Source organism: Lagenorhynchus albirostris, chromosome X, assembly GCF_949774975.1.
Source record: "Lagenorhynchus albirostris chromosome X, mLagAlb1.1, whole genome shotgun sequence".
NCBI classification, from domain to species: Eukaryota; Metazoa; Chordata; class Mammalia; order Artiodactyla; family Delphinidae; genus Lagenorhynchus; species Lagenorhynchus albirostris.
The window spans coordinates 87,611,936-87,631,398 of NC_083116.1; the positions used below are offsets into that span (position 1 = coordinate 87,611,936).

The 19,463-nt window shown below is 41.8% G+C and overlaps 1 pseudogene; it reads left to right on the forward strand.

Annotated features, from left to right (window-relative positions):
* The window catches only part of LOC132513162 (uncharacterized), a 40,215-nt pseudogene extending 21,952 nt beyond the window's left edge, over positions 1 to 18,263 (forward strand).
* The last annotated feature ends 1,200 nt before the right edge of the window (positions 18,264 to 19,463 follow it).

Below are 19,463 nucleotides of genomic sequence, written 5' to 3' on the forward strand. Positions count from 1 at the left end.
ACTTCACTCGGTATGACAGTCTCAAGGTCCATCCACCTCACTACAAATAGCTCAGTTTAATTCCTTTTTATGGCTGAGTAATATTCCATTTTATATATGTGCCACATCTTCTTCATCCATTCATCTGCTGATGGACACTTAGGTTGCTTCTATGTTCTTGCTATTGTAAATAGAGCTGCTGTGAACATTTCAGTATATAACTCTTTTTGAATTATGGTTTTCTCAGGGTATATGCCCAGTAGTGGGATTGCTGGGTCATATGGTAGTTCTATTTGTAGTTTTTTAAGGAACGTCCATACTGTTCTCCATAGTGGCTGTATCAATTTACATTCCCACCAACAGTGCAAGAGTATTCCCTTTTCTCCACACCCTCTCCAGCATTTATTGTTTCTAGATTTTTTGATGATGGCCATTATGAATGGTGTCAGAGGATATCTCATTGTAGTTTTGATTTACATTTCTCTAAAGATTAATGATGTTGAGCATTCTCTCATGTGTTGCCAATCTGTATATCTTCTTTGGAGAAATGTCTATTTAGGTCTTCTGCCCATTTATGGATTGGGTTCTTTGTTTTTTTAATATTCAGCTGCCTGAGCTGCTTGTAAATTTTGGAGATTAATCCTTCATCAGTTGCTTCATTTGCAAATATTTTCTCCCATTCTGAGGGCTGTCTTTTCGTCCTGTTTATGGTTTCCTTTGCTGTGCAAAAGCTTTGAAGTTTCATTAGGTTCCATTTGTTTATTTTTGTTTTTATTTCCATTCCTCTAAGAGGTGGGTCAAAAAGGATCTTCCTGTGATTTAGGTCATAGAGTGTTCTGCCTATGTTTTCCTCTAAGAGTTTGATAGTGCCTGGCCTTACATTTAGGTCTTTGATCCATTTTGAATTTATTTTTGTGTATGCTATTAGGGAGTGTTCTAATTTCATTCTTTTACATATAGCTGTCCAGTTTTCCCAGCACCACTTATTGAAGAGGCTGTCTTTTCTCCACTGTATATTCTTGCCTCCTTAATCAAAGATAAGTGACCATATGTGTGTGGGTTTATCTCTGGACTTTCTATCCGGTTCCATTGATCTATATTTCTGTTTCTGTGCCAGTACCATACTGTCTTGATTCTTGTAGCTTTGTAGTATAGTCTAAAGTCAGGGAGCCTGATTCCTCCAGCTCCGTTTTTCTTTCTCAAGATTGCTTTGGCTATTCAGGGTCTTTTGTGTTTCCATACACATTGTGAAATTTTGGTTCTAGTTTTGTGAAAAATGCCAGTGGTAGTTTGATAGGGATTGCAGTGGATCTGTAGATGCCTTTAGGTAGTAGAGTCAGTTTCACAATGTTGATTCTTCCAATCCAAGACCATGGTATATCTCTCCATCTATTTGTATCATCTTTAATTTCTTTCAGTGCATTATAATTTTCTGCATACAGGTCTTTTGTCTCCTTAGGTAGGTTTATTCCTAGATATCTTATTCTTTTTGTTGCAGTGGTAAATGGGAGTGTTTTCTTGATTTCACTTTCAGATTTTTCATCATTAGTGTATAGGAATGTCAGAGATTTCTGTGCATTAATTTTTTATCCTCCTACTTTACCAAATTCATTGATTAGCTCTAGTAGTTTTCTGGTAGCATCTTTAGGATTCTCTATATATAGTATCATGTCATCTGCAAATAGTGACAGCTTTACTTCTTCTTTTCCAATTAGGATTCCTTTTATTTCTTTTTCTTCTCTGATTGCTGCAGCTAAAACTTCCAAAACTATGTTGAATAATAGTGGTGAGAGTGGGCAACCTTGTCCTGCTCCTGATCTTAGTGGAAATGGTTTAGTTTTTTCACCATTGAGGACAATGTTGGCTGTGGGTTTGTCATATATGGCCTTTATTATGTTGAGGAAAGTTCCCTCTACGCCTACTTTCTGGAGGGGTTTTATCATAAATTGGTGTTGAATTTTGTTGAAAGCTTTCTCTGCATCTATTGAGACAATCATATGTTTTTTCTCCTTTAATATGTTAATATGGTGTATCACGTTGATTGATTTGTGTATAGTGAGGAATCCTTGCATTCCTGAGATAAACCCCACTTGATCCTGGTATATGATCTTTTTAATGTGCTGTTGGATTCTGTTTGCTAGTATTTTGTTGAGGATTTTTGCATCTATTTTCATCAGTGATATTGGCATGTAGTGTTCTTTCTTTCTGACATCTTTGTCTGGTTTTAGTATCAGACTGATGGTGGCCTATAGAATGGGTTTGGGAGTGTTCCCCCCTCTGCTGTATTTTGGAAGAGTTTGAGAAGGATAAGTGTTAGCTCTTCTTTAAATGTTTGATAGAATTCACCTGTGAAGCCATCTGGTCCTGGGGTTTTGTTTGTTGGAAGATTTTTAATCACAGTTTCAATTACAGTGCTTGTGATTGGTCTCTTCATATTTTCTACTTCTTCCTGGTTCAGTCTCGGAAGGTTGTGGATTTCTAAGAATTTGTCCATTTCTTCCAGCTTGTCCATTTTATTGGCGTAGAGTTGCTTGTAGTAATCTCTCATGATCCTTTGTATTTCTGCAGTGTCAGTTGTTACTTCTCCTTTTTCATTTCTAATTCTATTGGTTTGAGTCTTCTCTCTTTTTTCTTGATGAGTCTGGCTAATGGTTTATCAATTTTGTTTATCTTCCAAGGAACAAGCTTTTAGTTTTATTGATCTTTGCTCTTGTGTCCTTCATTTCTTTTTCATTTATTTCTGATCTGATCTTTATGATTTCTTTCCTTCTGCTAACATTGGGGTTTTTTGGTTCTTCTTTCTCTAATTGCTTTAGGTATAAGGTTATGTTGTTTATGTGAGATGTTTCTTGTTTCTTAAGGTAGGGCTGTATTGCTAAAAACTTCCCTCTTAGAACTGCTTTTGCTGTATCCCATAGGTTTTGGGTCGTCGTGTTTTCATTGTCATTTGTTTCTAGTTATTTTTTGATTTCCCGTTTGATTTCTTTAGTGATCTCTTGGTTATTGAGTAGTGTGTTGTTTAGCCTCCACGTGTTTTTATTTCTTACAGATTTTTTGTTGTAATTGATATCTAGTTTCATAGCTTTGTGGCCGGAAAAGATACTTGATACAATTTCAATTTTCTTAAATTTACCAAGGCTTGATTTGTGACCCAAGACATGATCTATCCTGGAGAATGTTCCATGAACACTTGAGAAGAATATGTATTCTGTTGTTTTGGATGGAATGTCCTATGAATATCACTTAAGTTCATCTTGTTTAATGTATCATTTAAAGCTTGTGTTTCCTTATTTATTTTCATTTTGGATGATCTGTCCATTGGTGAAAGTGGGGTGTAAAAATCCCCTACTATGATTTTGTTACTGTCGATTTCACCTTTTATGGCTGTTAGTATTTGCTTATGTATTGAGGTGCTTCTATGTTGGGTGCATAAATATTTAGAATTGTTATATCTTCCTCTTGGATTGATCCCTTGATCGTTATGTAGTGTCCTTCTTTGTCTCTTGTAATAGTCTTTGTTTTAAAGTCTATTTTGTCTGATATGAGAATTACCACTTTTGGTTTCTTTTGATTTCCATTTGCATGGAATATCTTTTTCCATCCCCTTACTTTCAGTCTGTATGTGTCCCTAGGTCTGAAGTGAGGCTCTTGTAGACAGCATATATACGGGTGTTGTTTTTGTATCCATTCAGCCAATCTATGTCTTTTAATTGGAGCATTTAATACATTTACATTTAAGGTAATTATCGATATATATGTTACTATTACCATTTTCTTAATTGTTTTGGGTTTATTATTGTAGATCATTTCCTTCTCTTGTGTTTCCTGCCGAGAGAAGTTCCTTTATCATTTGTTGTAAAGCTGGTTTGGTGGTGCTGAATTCTCTTAGCTTTTCTTGTCTGTAAAGCTTTTAATTTCTCCATCAAATGTGAATGAGATCCTTGCTGGGTAGAATAATTTTGGTTGTAGGTTTTTCTCCTTCATCACTTTAAATATGTCCTGCCCCTCCCTTCTGGCTTGCAGAGTTTCTGCTGAAAGATCAGATGTTAAACTTTTGGGGTTCCCTTATGTGTTATTTGTTGTTTTTCCCTTGCTGCTTTTAATATTTGTTCTTTGTATTTAATTTTTGATAGTTTGATTAATATGTGTCTTGGCATGTTTCTCCTTGGATTTATCCTGTATGGGACTCTCTGTGCTTCCTGGACTTGATTAAATATTTCCTTTCCTATATTAGGGAAGTTTTCAACTATAATCTCTTCAAATATTTTCTCAGTCCCTTTCTTTTTCTTTTCTTGTTCTTGGACCCCTATAATTCGAATGTTGGTGCACTTAATGTTCTCCCAGAGGTCTCTGAGACTGTTCTCAATTCTTTTCATTCCTTTTTCTTTATTCTGCTCTGCAGTAGTTTTTTCCACTATTTTATCTTCCAGGTCACTTATCTGTTCTTCTGCCTCAGTTATTCTGCTATTGATCCCTTCTAGAGAATTTTTAATTTCATTTATTGTGTTGTTCATCCCTGTTTGTTTGCTCTTTAGTTCTTCTAGGTCCTTGTTAAACGTCTCCTGTATTTTCTGCATTCTATATCCAAGATTTTGGATCATCTTTACTATCATTATTCTGAATTCTTTTTCAGGTAGACTGCCTATTTCCTCTTCATTTGTTAGGTCTGGTGGGTTTTTGCCTTGCTCCTTCATCTGCTGTGTGTTTCTCTGTCTTCTCATTTTGCTTAACTTACTGTGTTTGGGGTCTCCTTTTCATCAGCTGATGGTTCGTAATTCCCGTTGGTTTTGGTGTCTGCCCCCAGTGTCTAAGGTTGGTTCAGTGGGTTGTGTAGGCTTCCTGGTGGAGGGGACTAGTGCCTGTGTTCTGGTTGATGAGGCTGGATCTTGTCCTTCTGGTGGGAAGGGCTGCATCCGGTGGTGTGTTTTGGGGTGTCTGTGACCTTAATATGATTTTAGGCAGCCTCTCTGCTAATGGTTGTGGTTGTGTTCCTGTCTTGCTAGTTGTTTAGCATGGGGCATCCAGCACTGGAGCTTGCTGGCCATTCAGTGGAACTGGGTCATAGTGTTGGGATGGAGATCTCTGGGAGAGATTTTGCTGATTGATATTACCTGTGGCCAGAGTTCTCTGATGGTCCAATGTCCTGGACTTGGTTCTCCCACCTCAGAGGCTCAGGCATGACACCCAGCCAGAGCACCAAGACCCTGCCAGCCACACAGCTCAGAAGAAAAGAAGGAAGAAAAGGAAAAATACTGACTAGATATAACCCTAAACCAAATGGTAAAAATAAAACTAAACAGAGAATATCGCATATAGAAACATAAACACACACTCATAAAAACAAAACAAAACAAAACAAAACAAGAAACAAACAAAAAACAACAGTCAGAACCCTAGGACAAATGGTAAAAGCAAAGCTAAACATACAAAATCACACAAAGAAACATACACATACACACTCACAAGAAGGGAAAAAAGGAAAAAAAATTTTTAAATAGTAAAAAAAAATAAAATTTAAAAAATTAAAAATACGGAATATAAAATAAAGAAAAAGAAGAGAGCAACCAAACCAGTAAACAAATCCACCAATGAAAACAAGCTCTAAAAACTAAGCTAAGATAAACATAAGACCAGAAACAAATCAGATACAGAAAGCAAACCCCAAGTCTACAGTTGCTCCCGAAGTCCACTACCTCAATTTTGGGAGCATTCGTTGTCTATTCAGGTAGTCCACAGATGCAGGGTTCATCCAGTTGATTGTGGGAATTTAATCCACTGCTCCTGAGGCTACACAGAGATATTTCCCTTTCCCTTCTTTGTTTGCACAGCTCCTGAGGTTCGGCTTTGGTTTTGGCCCTGCCTCTGCATGTAGGCTGTCCTCAGGTGTGTGTTCTCTGACCAGACAGGAGCGGGTTAAAGCAGTGGCTGATTAGGGTTCTCTCAGGTCGGGGAGAGGGAGGGGTATGGTAGTCATAATTGGAATGTGGCGTGAGCCTGTATCGGCAGGACATTGCACCAGCCTGAAGCATGCTGTATGTTCTCCTGGGGAAGTTATCCCTGAATCTCGGGACCCTGGCAATGGTGTGCTGCACAGGTCCCCTGGGGGGAGGGGTAGTGACCTGTGCTTGCACACAGGATTCTTGGTGGCAGCGGTGGCAGTGTTAGCGTTTCATGCCCAGCTCTGGAGTCCGAGCTGATAGCCATGGCTCACGCCCATCTCTGGAGCTCGCTTAAGCGGTACTCTGCCTTCTGTGGGCACACAGAGCAGAAATCCCCTCTCCTCACGCACCCAGAAACAATGGTCTCTTGCCTCTTAGGCAGTTCCAGAATTTTTCCCTGACTTCCTCTTGGCTAGCTGTGGCACACTAGCCTGCTTCAGGCTGTATTCACACAACCAAACCCAGTCCTCTCCCTCGGATCCGACCTCCGAAGCCCGAGCCTCAGCTCGAGCCTCCACCTGCCCTGGCGGGTGAGCAGACAAGCCTCTCGGGCTGGTGAGTGCTGGTCGGCACTAATCCTCTGTGCGGGAATCTCTCCGCTTTGCCCTCCGCACCCCTGTTGCTGCACTCTCCTCCACGGCTCTGAAGCGTCCCCCCACCCCTCCCATCCCCGCCCCTGTCTCCACCAGTGAAGGGGCTTCCTAGTGTGTGGAAACTTTTCCTCTTTCACAGCTCCCTCCCAGAGGTGCAGGTCCCGTCCCTATTCTTTTGTCTCTTTTTTTTCTTTTTTCTTTTGCCCCACCCAGGTACGTGGGGATTTTCTTGCCTTTTGGGAAGTGTGAGGTCTTCTGCCAGCATTCAGTAGGTGTTCTGTAGGAGTTGTTCCACATGTAGATGTATTTTTGATGTATCTGTGGGGAGGAAGGTGATCTCCACGTCTTACTCCTCTGCCATCTTGAAGGTCTCCATCAAGAGGCACAACATTTGATAGACTTGTTTGGTATTTGAGGTACAGCATACCTCATATGAGGATCCTGTTCATCCCATTACATAAGATCACTCAAAAGTAGCCATCTTTGAATGTGGTCCTGACCAACAACAGGCTAAAGAAACTATCCAGCAAGCTGTATAGACTTCCACTTGGGCTAATCAGCTCTAAGGAGCCCTTTCAGCAACAGGTGTCAGTAACTGACAACTATGCAGACTGAAGCTTGTGACAAAAAGATCTGGCCACTAGGCAACAGTACTCCCTGGAGTTTGGCACCCCCTCCTCACCCAGGTAGCAGGTGACCACCTGGTATACCCCATTTGAGAGACTATTACTGGCTTGTTCTGGGGTGTTCATAGACTCTGAGAGACTAACAAAGAAACAGTAGTGTTGTTAAACCCTGATATTTATTGAGATGGGTCAGATATGAGAACACCAACAAAGTAGATATTGCCCAATAAGCATCCATTACTAAGTGGAAGTGGTATATTCAGAGAAAAAGCAAGCTAGGCATTATGGAGTCTCATGGTTACATGAAAAAGTGGCTGGTCACCTTCAAGATGAGGCTGTCTCAGATATGGGGCTCTGTGCCAGCACCTTGAGCTTCTTGGGGGCTTTAGTACTCTTGAGGTTCCTGAGGATACCTGGGCCAGATTCACCGATGGATCAGCTATGTTCAAGGCCAGTAGGGTATAATGGGCCACTGCTGCTGTGTAGCCCCAAAGAAAACTGTGTACTAAAACTGTGCATGGAAAAGGAACACTGTTCAAAAGTGAATTTCCATGGTGTTTTACCTGGAAACCACTGCCCAAAATGTACTGTGTTATATGTTCACTGACTCATGGGCAAAAGCCAACAGGCTGTCAGTGTGGTGCCTGGCAGTAGGACAACTCTCAGCCTCCATAGAGACAAACACTATATGGCAGCAAAGTGTACAAGACACACAACCCCTGCATGTGTGTGTGTGTGTGTGTGTGTGTGTACACATTTTCACCTATTTGGTCTATGCAAAGATAGATGGTCATGGAGAATGACAATGGATTATTGTAAGATTAACCAGGTGGTAACTCCAATAGCACTTCAATTCTTTTGGAGTGTAGCGCACCTGTTTAGGGGTCACACTTTGTACCTCACCTTTAGGGGCCTGCTGAGAATTGAGTCTGGTTATAGATGTAGAATCAAAGAGGGGTGCTGGTGTGGGTCTTGAGGAAAATCATCTTTGTCTTGCATGGCAACCGCCTAGAATGAAGACATTACAGTTTCCTCAGGCAGTGCAGGGTTAATCTCCTCAGATGGGGTGGAAAGCTGCTAACACTGGCAGTGGGAAAGCTGTTACCCCTGGGGGTGGGGAGGCCGCTTCTACTGTAGATGGGGAGACTGCTTTCATTGACAAAGCAGACATCAGATTTTAGGGACTGCACATCCCCGATTTCATCAAGGTCTTCCCACATGTTCCCATCCCAACTTATAAAATCCCATTCTTTCCTAATCAATGCCCTCACTTTAATGGTAGATACCCTGTGATGCTGGGAGTTCATGTTGCAATTCAGCTAATTAGCGGGTGAAATTCTATGTTTCATTTTCAGCAATATCAGTGCTGCAACAGCAGGAGATTAGGGTCTCCTTCTCGGCACACATAGAAGCTTTCAGGTAATTTATGTGGTTCTGGAGTTGGGAATTTGAATTCCCTGAACCCATCCTTTTCTTGCACTGCTTTGTCCAATGACATTAGAAGCAACCAGCCAACCTCACTATATTCACTAATTTTCCAAAAATGTTCAAAAGTATAATATAGACAGTCACCCAGCCTCTTGCTTCTTGTAAGTGGTGGGTTAGGAACATACAATACAGATATTTTACATATCTGTATTGCCATATCATACCATGTTCTATCAGTGTTCTCTTTACTACTAGAAATAGTCATTAGTATCTTTAAATCTAATAAGTATAGAGAGCCAGTTCCAGAACTTCTGGGCCAATTCAGAAAACTCATTCTTACTATCTATTCCTCTAGAACCACTCTCAGTACCAAAATCTTTATTAGTCAGGGTTCTCCCGAGAAACAGAACTAATAGGATATTAATTACTTAATTAAGAGGAATTGGCTCAAGTGATTATGGAGGCTGAGAAGTCCCTCAATCTGCCATCTATAAGCAGGAGACCCAGGAAAGCTCTGAAGACCTGAGAACCAGGTGGAGCTAATGCTGCAAGTCTTAGTCTGAGGGCAGGAGAATACTGATGTCCTATCTAAACTAGTAAGGCAGAGAGGGAACAAATTCTCCTTTCTTCTGCTTTTCTTTTTTCTACTCAGGCCCTCAACGGATTGGATGATGCCCACCCACATTGAAGAAGGCAATCTGATTTACTCAGTCTACCAATTCCAATGTTAATCTCATTCAGAAATACCCTCACACATACTCAGAAATAATATTTAGCCAAATATCTGGGCATCCTGTGATCCAGTTAAGGTGACCCATGAGATTAATCGTTACACTGACCAAATCTACAGTACCCATAAGAGGACACCTGGATACAGCATGCATCTGGATATAGCATCACACAGGGTATGGTAATTCATCCACAGTTCAGGGCTAGGTCCAAAAAGCAAAGCCTAGTGTTTCCAGAACATGAGGCCAAGAAGCCTAGTAAATGTGCCCAGTTTGCCAGCTACACAGTTGCATGGCAAAGGGAGCTTTAGAGCACATATCCAGAGGTACTAAACCTCGCCAGTCCTGGCAAATAGACTATATAGCCCCAATACCCTCCTCTTGAGAATACCACTGGGCATTACTTCACAGACACTTTTTTCAGAGTATGGCATTGCCATCCCCATCCACTTAGCAAGAGGGAACCGTACTATTCAGTGCCTCTTAGATGGACTCTGATACATGTTTTGGTTCTCTAAACATGTGTTTAGACATTGGTACTGTCTTCACAGCAAAAACAAGTAAACAACCCCCCTCAAAACAGTGGGCAGCTATATAGACATCCTATGTACCTTTTATGCCCCATATCATGCCCAGGCAGTAGGTAAATTGAAAGATAAAATGAACTCTAAAAAGAGAAGGTGAAAAAGATAACTGGATAACCAAGGCTTCTCAGCTTCCAGTGGAACACACACTTAAGATAGGCAGTTTGGGCTCTAAATATGGTAATTCCTCAGAAGGGTACCTCCCATTAAATAAAATGCTTAAGTATGAGGTTGGGGAGGGGAGGAGGAGGCCCAGACTGGCTGTAAGAAAATCCAAACCACATAATTCACTCTTCTCACTCTATCATTTTCACCACTATACCTACTCCTGGGAAATCAGGCTACTAGAATTTGCAAGAAGCAAGAAGATGTGGGGGTGGGAGACTCTAACCTGATGCTTCTTTGGCTGTCTGGCTATGCCTGCTGAACTTGGGCAATTGTGGATATTGATAATAATAATCATAAATATGAGGTGATAACCTCTAAGAGGTGGGAGATAATCTCAGATGATACAAAAAATATAAAGAAATTTCTGAACCACATAGGTATGAGATTGGGGATATGGTTCGGGTAAGACATTGGGGGGATTGGAAAAAATGGTGAAGTGATTGCTGCAGGAACCAGACACACCGATCACATGGCTGTGGAAAGAGAATAACAACCCTGGCTGGTGAGGAGAGAAAATCTTTGACCCTGGGTGGTCAAGGGTGGGGAAGAGGACATTAATTTCTCTCACTCTCTCTCAGTTCTTATTCACAGTGCATCTGGTCAGTTTAACGCAGACTGCTGCCATCACTTATAACTTAACTTCTGACCAAGAAAGAATCTTAATCTAAGAACTGTCAGAAACCTCCCAATACCCACTGACTCCACAAAGAACAGCCTTCACTTGAAACAAAGAACAAGATTAACATTCTGGACACTGATATGATTCCTTTTATCCTTATGCTGTTATTGTTGGACTCTTTTCTATGCTTTTACATATTTCACTTGCTTGACTGAAGCTTGCTGAGGTCTCTCCTCTCTAGATGGGCCCAATCATCTTACTAGGAGTTATAGTTGTGGTCACTCTTGCCCAATGTTGCCTAAGTCAAACAGAACAGACCTGGTACAAGCCCCTATCAGTACAGTTAATTGAGATTTCTGATTGGGTGGTGTAATAAAGAGTCTGACTCCATTTTTTTTAAAGTAGTTGACTGCTGACCCTCTTTTTCATCTATGCACATTTGGGCAAGCTGATAAGAAACCTGAGTGTACCCTCCATTGATGCTGATGGGAATTTCAAAATATGCAAGTCCCTGGTCACCCTGGCCCTACCCTCTAACCACAGTAAAACCTCCTAGCCAGTCTTCTTATTTTGCTCTCTTAAGACATTTTCAGACCTGGCTGGGAAGCCCACCCACCTCTCCTTCAAAATCTTCATTATGTGACTAATAAACCTTTGAATACTCTCTTGGTGTGTATGTGGCATCATCTGAACGTAATTTTGGGTGGGGGGTCCATCCTGTGTCTTCAGAGTGGCCCAACTATTGACAATGTGAGCAGCATAGTCTACAAGATGACCACCACCACTGGGGGTCTTTTTTTTTTTTTTGCAGTACGCGGTCCTCTCACTGTTGTGGCCTCTCCCGTTGCGGAGCACAGGCTCCGGACGCACAGGCTCAGCGGCCATGGCTCACGGGCATAGCCGCTCCGTGGCATGTGGGATCTTCCCGGACTGGGGCACGAACCCATGTCCCCTGCATCGGCAGGCGGACTCTCAACCACTGCACCACCAGGGAAGCTGGGGGTCTTTTTTGTCTTGGCTTGGCTTGCTAACTGGCTCTGCTATCTGATGGAAAGTGTAAAATTTTAGATGCTACTAACTGGCTGGCTTGTCTTTTGAGTTGTCCTTTTTTTGTGTTGCATTTGTTAAGTTCTACCAAGTTTCTGTTATAGATTTAACCAACATAAGTTGAAAGTTTTGATAAGTAATTAGTATTTAGGGACTGAATTTATGGAATTGATGCCCTCTTTAAAGTAGCCGTGGTCCAGACCCATCTATGACCCAGGTGTCTTAGAATGAATGGTGTGTCTCAAATGCAGAATAAGCTGTCAGTGACACTAGGTTCAGGGGAATGACTTTTACCCTGTGACCAATTAGTTGTGTATCTCAATCAGGCACTGGTTCCCCTTCTATAAAGCACTCAGCGGAAAGACTATAGAATGAGCAATATATGCAATATATGGATTGGTCAAGTGGTCACCTGTGTGAAGGAAGAACAGTCACTATTTGAAGAGCAGTTGCTGTTGGAAGAATTCAGTTTTTGAGGTCCACAACCCTAAAGGCAGATGGATCACTAGAATGCTACAAAATGCTTTTGCTTCTGCTGCTGCCTATGTGTCACCAAAAATGATCCTGATCCTGAGGATAATATGGTAAAACACCAGTGATACTCCTGTAACATACCAAGATATTAATACAAACCCAACTTAAGCTCAGGGTCCTTAAACTTTAAAAAGCAAATATTGCCTAACCCTGATAATACAATTTTGAGGCTCTCTGATAAAAGAAAGTTATAAATAGATAGTATATGCAGAGAGAGAAGAAGAAGAAATGAAAAGTGGATATAGAAGGAAGAAAAAACAACTGAAACAAAGGTCCAGAATCTGACCCAGTTGGAAATTCAACATTTACTAAGTGAATTCATACAAGAAAAAGATAAAGGGGCACTGACTGGCTTTTGTGCTTCTACAACATAAGTACTGAATTAACTTTAACAACTGCTGAAATGCAAAATTGGCAAAACTTCATGGCCCACACTGCAAATTTTGTACTCACTGGCTTCTATAACCTTGTGAGCCAATTCCTTTAATAAATCTCCTACCATATATATATGGTACACACAGATTTTGGTAAAGAGTGGTTCTAGAAGAACAAAATCTTAAGCATGAATCTTCTGAATTAGTTCTGGGGTTTTGGAATTGGCTCTCTAATCTGATTAGACTTAAAAGCCCTAATGACTCTATTTCCAGGAGTAAAGAGAGAACTGATAATCCCTGGCATTATCTGGCAAAAGCCTGAGGAAACTATAATGGCCTCCCTGGAGGCAACTGTCATACAAGACAATGCTGATTCTCCTCAAGACTCACTCCCACTAATGCTCTTTGCTTCTAGACCTATAACTAGACACAAGTCCCAGCAGGCCCCTAAAGGTCTGGTACAAAGTGTGACCCATGAGGAGGTGTGCTACACTCCAAAAGAACTACTTGAGTTTTCTAAGTTATACAGACAGAAATCTGGGGAACATGTGTACGAATAGATACTAAAAATATCCATGGAATATGCAATAACGGTGGAAGGAACATATAGTTGTGTTAGGCTAAATTTATTGATATGGGTCCACTAAGCAGAGATTCTGCTTTTAATGTTGCATCTCAGGGAGTTAGAAAGGGCTCTAGTTCGGTTTGTTGGCTGAAACATGGACCAAAAATGGCCCACAGTGAGTGAACTGGAAATGCTGGACCTGCTTTGGTTTAATGTAGAGGAAGAGATTCAAATGTTTAGGGAGATTGGAATGTTAGAATCATTTATGACCTACTCACCTACACTGGGGAGGGTCCTGAAGCCATACCTTTTACCAATACTGTGAGAAATAAGTTTGTGAGGACAGCCCCAGTATCCCTGAAGAACTTTGTGAATGCACTTTCTTTTTAGGCCACACATCACAGTAGGAACTGCGGTCACTGCATTGGAAAACCTAAATGCAATGGGAGTAATTGGATCCATGGGTGTCAGGGGCCAAGTGGTGCCACTCATCCACCAAAGGCAAAGTGGGTATGGTTGCTGTAATGGACAACAGAGTCAAAACAGTAATCAGAATAGTCTGACTCATGCAGACCTATGGCATTGGCTAGTTGTTCATTGTGTTCCTACCAGTGAAATAGATAGGAAGTCTACCAAATTCTTACTTGATTTGTATAAGCAGAAAAGTTCTAGGCCAAGTGAACAAAAGTCTGGTCTGAATCATAAAAACAGAGTTGTGGTCCTTCAATCAATTCCCAGTTTACAGGCCTAGAAACCCCTGAATGAAGGGGAGACTGGAACTCCTTGAGGAAGGACCCTCGTACACTACCAAAAATTTATACTGTTAATCTTTTTCTCAGCCTTCCCCAAAGAGACCTATAGTCTTTTAACTGGGTAACTGTACATTGGAGAAAATAAAGTAATCGGACCTTTCAGGAACTACTGGACACTGGCCCTGAACTGACACTGTTTCCGGGAGACTTGAAATGCCACTGTGGCCCACCAGTCAGAGTAGGAGCTTATGGAGGTCAGATGATCAATGGAATTTTAGTGCAGGTGTGTCTCACAGTGGGTTCAGTGGGGCCCCAAACCCATACTGTGGTTACTTCCCCAGTTCCAAAATGAATAATTAGAATAGATACACAGTTGATCCTTGAACAATGCAGGGGTTAGAGGTGCCAACTCACCGCACAGTTGAAAATCCATGTATAACTTTGGACTCCCTCAGAACTTAACTACTAATAGCCTACTGTTGACCAAAAGCCTTACCAATAAAATAAACAGTTGATTAACACAATTTTGTATGTTATGTGTATTGTATACTGTATTCTTACAATAAAGTAGGCTAGAGAAAAGAAAATGTTGTTAAGAAAATCATAAGGAAGAGAAAATACGTTTACGGTACTGCACTGTATTTGTCAATACTTAAGTTTATGTTGTCTGTTTACAAGATGAATCATCTGTCTGTCAGTACCTATGTTAATATTGTCTTATATGATAAAAAACACTGTAACACTGTAGATGTTATATGTATTACTAACACTAGACATCAAAAATGAAAACATAATGTGAAAAAGGAATTCATATTTATTTACAGGTATAATGATTCATGCATTGATAATGAAGAAGCAGCAATATGATTGCTTTATGGTAGCCTAGCCTATACACTAATGAATGGTTATAAAATTTTGATGGCATTCAGTATTTCAGTTATGTTCATAGTACAGTATTGGAAACATAGTCATATTAAAAAAAAAAAAAAACAACCCCGGACTTTCCTGGTGGTGCAGAGGTTGGGAATCCACCTGCCAATGCTGGGGACACGGGTTCGAGCCCTGGTCCGGAAAGATCCCACATGCCACAGAGCAACTAAGCCCGTGCACCACAACTACTGAGCCTGCACTTTAGAGCCCGCGATCCACAGCTACTGAAGCCCACGGACCTAGAGCCCATGCTCCGCAACAAGAGAAGCCATCGCAATGAGAGGCCCGCACACCGCATCGAAGAGTAGCCCCCCGTTTGCCGCAACTAGAGAAAGACCCTGCGCAGCAACGAAGACCCAATGCAGCCAAAAATAAAAATAAAATAAAATATAAATAAATTTAAAAAAACCACTTGTGATAATAGGCTGATTCACAGTTTCTCCAATCACGAGAGGGAGAGGAATATCATACAATAATGAAATTCTTTGAAAGCAAAGTTATAAAACAGCAAGAAAACTAACACTTTATTCATTTTATACTAAATAGCACTCACCTTATGCATACGTAAGGATAAGCTATCCACTTCAATACTTCAAGCCTTGCACACAATGTTCTACATGTATATTTTCGTATATTTAATTTAAAAATCCATGTGTAAGTGGACCTTACAGTTCAAACCTGTGTTGTTCAAGAATCAACTGTACTCAGCAGTTGGCAGAATCCCCACATTGGTTCCCTGACCGGTGGTGTGAGGGCTAATATGGTGAGAACAGCCAAGTGGAAGCCACTAGAACTGCCTCTACCTTGGAATATAGTAAACTAAATGCGGTACTGCATTCCTGAGGGATTGCAGAGATTAGTGCCACCATCAGTGACTTGAAGGATGCAGGGGTGGTGGTTCCCATCACAACCCTATTCGCCTTGCCTATTTGGCCTGTGCAGAAGATGTATGGATCTTGGAGAATGACAGTCAATTGTCATAAGCTTAACCAGGTGGTGACTCCAATAGTAGCTATTGTACCAGATGTGGTTTCATTGTTTGAGCAAATTAACACATCCCTTGGTACCTGGTACACAGCTATTGATCTGGCAAATGCCTTTTTCTCCATGCCTGTCAATAAGTTTCACCAGAAGCAGTTTGCTTTCAGCTGGAAAGGCCAGCAATACACCTTCACTGTCCTACCTTCACAGGTACACCTTCACAGGCCTATATCAGCTCTTCAGCTGTATGTCATAATTTACTCAGCTATGATCTTGTTTGCCTTTCTCTTCCACAAGATATCACATTGATCCATTATGTTGATGACATTGTACTGATTAGGTCTAGTGAGCAAGAAGTAGCAACTACTCTAGGCTTATTAATAAGACATTTACGTGCCATGAAGTAGGATATAAATCTGACAAAAATTAAAGGTCATTTTACATCAGTGAAATTTCTAGGGGTCCAGTGGGGTGGGGCATGTTGAGATATCCCTTCTAAGGTGATATCTAAGGTGCCCTCCTACAACCAAAAAGAGGCACAATGCCTCTTGGGCCTCTTGGGCCTCTTGGGATTTTGGAGGTAACATATTCCTCATTTGGGTGTATTACTCTGGGCCATTTTCTGAATGACACATAAAAGGTACTAGTTTTGAGTGGGGCCCAGAACCAAGAGAAGGCTCTGCAACAGGTCCAGGCTGCTCTGCCATTTAAGCCATATCATCCAGCAGATTCAATAGTGCTTGAAGTGTCAGTGACAGATCGGGATGCTGTTTGGAGCTTTGGGCAGGCTCATCTAGGTGAATTACAGCACAGGCTCTTAGGATTTTGGAGTAAAGCCCTGCCATCATCCACAGATAACTACTCTCTTTTTGAGAAACAGTTGTTGGTTTGCTGTCAGGCCTTAAGAGAGACTGAATGCTTCACTATGGCCACGAAGTCACCTTCACGGTGGAAATGACCCACCAAGCCAAGTTGGGCATACACAGCAACACTCCATCATCAAATGGAATTAGTACATATAATACGTGATCGGGCCCGGGCAGGCCCTGAAGGCACAAATGTCCACAGTCCCCAGTCCTCCTACACTGCCTTCTCTCCCCGAGACTGCACCTATGGCCTCATGGGGAGTTCCCTACGATCAGTTGACAGAGGAAGAAAAGTCTCGGCCCTGGTTTATAGATGGTTCTGCACAACATGCAGACACCACCCTAAAGAGGACAGTTACAGCACTACAACCCCTCTCTGGGACATTCCTGAAGGACAGTGGTGAAGGAGATTCCTCCCAGTGGGCAGAACTTTGGGCAGTACTCCTGGTTGTTCACTTTGCTTGGAAGAAGAAATGGCCACACATGTGATTACATATCGATTCATGGGCTGTGGCCAATGGTTTGGCTGCATGGTCAGGCACTTAGAAAGAACATGATTGGAAAATTGGTGACAAGGAAATTTTGGGAAGAGGTATGTGGATAGACCTCTCTGAATGGGCAAAAACCATGAAGATATTTGTATCCCATGTGAATGCTCCCTAAAGCGTGACCTTAACAGAGGAGGATTTTAATAATCAAGTGGATAGGATGACCCATTCTGTGGACACCAGTCAGCCTCTTTCCCCAGCCACCCGTCTCATCGCCCAATGGGCTCATGAACAAAGTGGCCATGGTGGCAGCAATGGGGGTTGTGCACAGGCTCCGCAACATGAACTTCCATTCATTAAAGCTGACCTGGCTACGGCCACCACCGAATAACCCATCTGCCAGCAGCAGAGACCAACACTGAGCCCCCTCTACGGCACCATTCCCCGGGGTGATCAGCCTGGTGGCAGGTTGGTTACATTGGACCACTCCCATCACGGAAGGGGAAGCATTTTGTCCTTACTGGAATAGACACTTACTCTGGATGAGGGTTTGCCTTCCCTGCACTTAGTGCTTCTGCTAAAACCACTATCCATGGACTTACAGAATGCCTTTCCACCATCATGGTATTCTATATAGCATTGCTTCTGATCAAGGAACTCACTCCATTGCAAATGAAGTGCAGCAGTGGGCCCACACTCATGGAATTCACTGGTTTACCATGGTCTCCACCATCTTAAAGCAGCTGGCTGCTTTGGAATGACCAGCTTTGGAATATGGAATGGCCCTTAGAGGACTCAGTTACATTGAGTAATACCTTGCAGGTGATAATACCTTGTAGGGCTGGGCAAGCTTCTCCAGGAGGCTGCATGTGCTCTCAGTCAACATCTAACATATGGTGCTGTTTTTCCCATAGCCAGGATTCATGGATCCAGGAATCAAGGGGTGGAAATGGTACCTCTAGTGACCCATTAGCAAAATTTTTGCTTCCTGTTCTCATATTATGCTCTGCTGGCCTAGAGGTCTTAGTTCCTCCAGCAGACACAACGATTCCATTGAACTAGAAGTTAAGACTGCAACCTGTCCATTTTGGGCTCCTTACGCCTCTGAATCTGTAGGCAATGAAGAGAGTTACTGCGCTGGCCGGGGTAATTGATCTTGACTACCAAGGGGAAATTGGGCTGCTATTCTATAACAAAGGTAAGGAAGAGCATGTCTGCAATACAGGAGATGCCCTAGAGTATCTCTTGGTATTATATGTCCCATGATTCAAGTAAATAGAAAGCTACAACAACCCAATCCAGGCAGGATTAGTAATGGCCCAGACCCTTCGAGAATGAAGGTTTGGGTCACCCCTCCAGGTAAAGAACGATAACCACTTGTGGTGCTTGTTGAAGGCAAAGGGATTATGGAACAGAGGAAGAAGGTATTTATGAACACCAGCTGTTACCACATGACCTGTTACAAAAATGAGGACTGTAACTGTCCTGAGTATTTCCTCCTTTTTTGTTATATGTCTGTGTATGTATAATACCTTTCTTTCCTTCCCTCTGTTAACCCCTTATCATGTAACATAAGATGTATTCACTTTATATCATAGTATTTAAGTATTGTTATTAACTTTGCATCATAGTATTTTAGTTACGGGATAATCAAGAAGAGTAAACTTGACTCAAGGACTTTACCTTCTCTTCTGGGGAAGGACTTAGTGCATTTTTGGTGTACGCAGGATCCTTGTATCATGTTAGGTGGAAAGATGACCTTGTTACTGTCTTCATTTGGAGAGTAAGCATGACTTTAGGAGTTGTGTACAAGTGCCGAGTTGACCGGGCTGGGGGTAGATTTGTGATGGTTAATTTTATGTGTCAACTTGGAGGGTGTTTTGGATGAGATTAACACTTAACTCAGTGAACTCTGTGTAAATAGGTTGCCCTCCATGAGGTACGTGGGCCTCATCTACTCAGTTGAAGCCTGAATAGAACAAGAACAACCTCCCCCAAGCAAGAGGGAATTCTCCAGCAGGCGACCTTCAGACTTCATAACGTACCATCAGCTCTTCTGGGTCTCCAGATTGCCAGCCTTTGGACAGAAACTGTACCACTGGCTCTCCTTCATTTCTCAGCTGCTAGCCCACACTGCAGATTTTGGACTCACTAGTCTCCAGAAATGTGTGTGGCTGTGCATTGCAATGCTCACTTCATCCCCACCCTGTAACTGCAATAAAAATCCAAGTCAGTCTCCTTTCCTGTTCTCTCAAGACATTT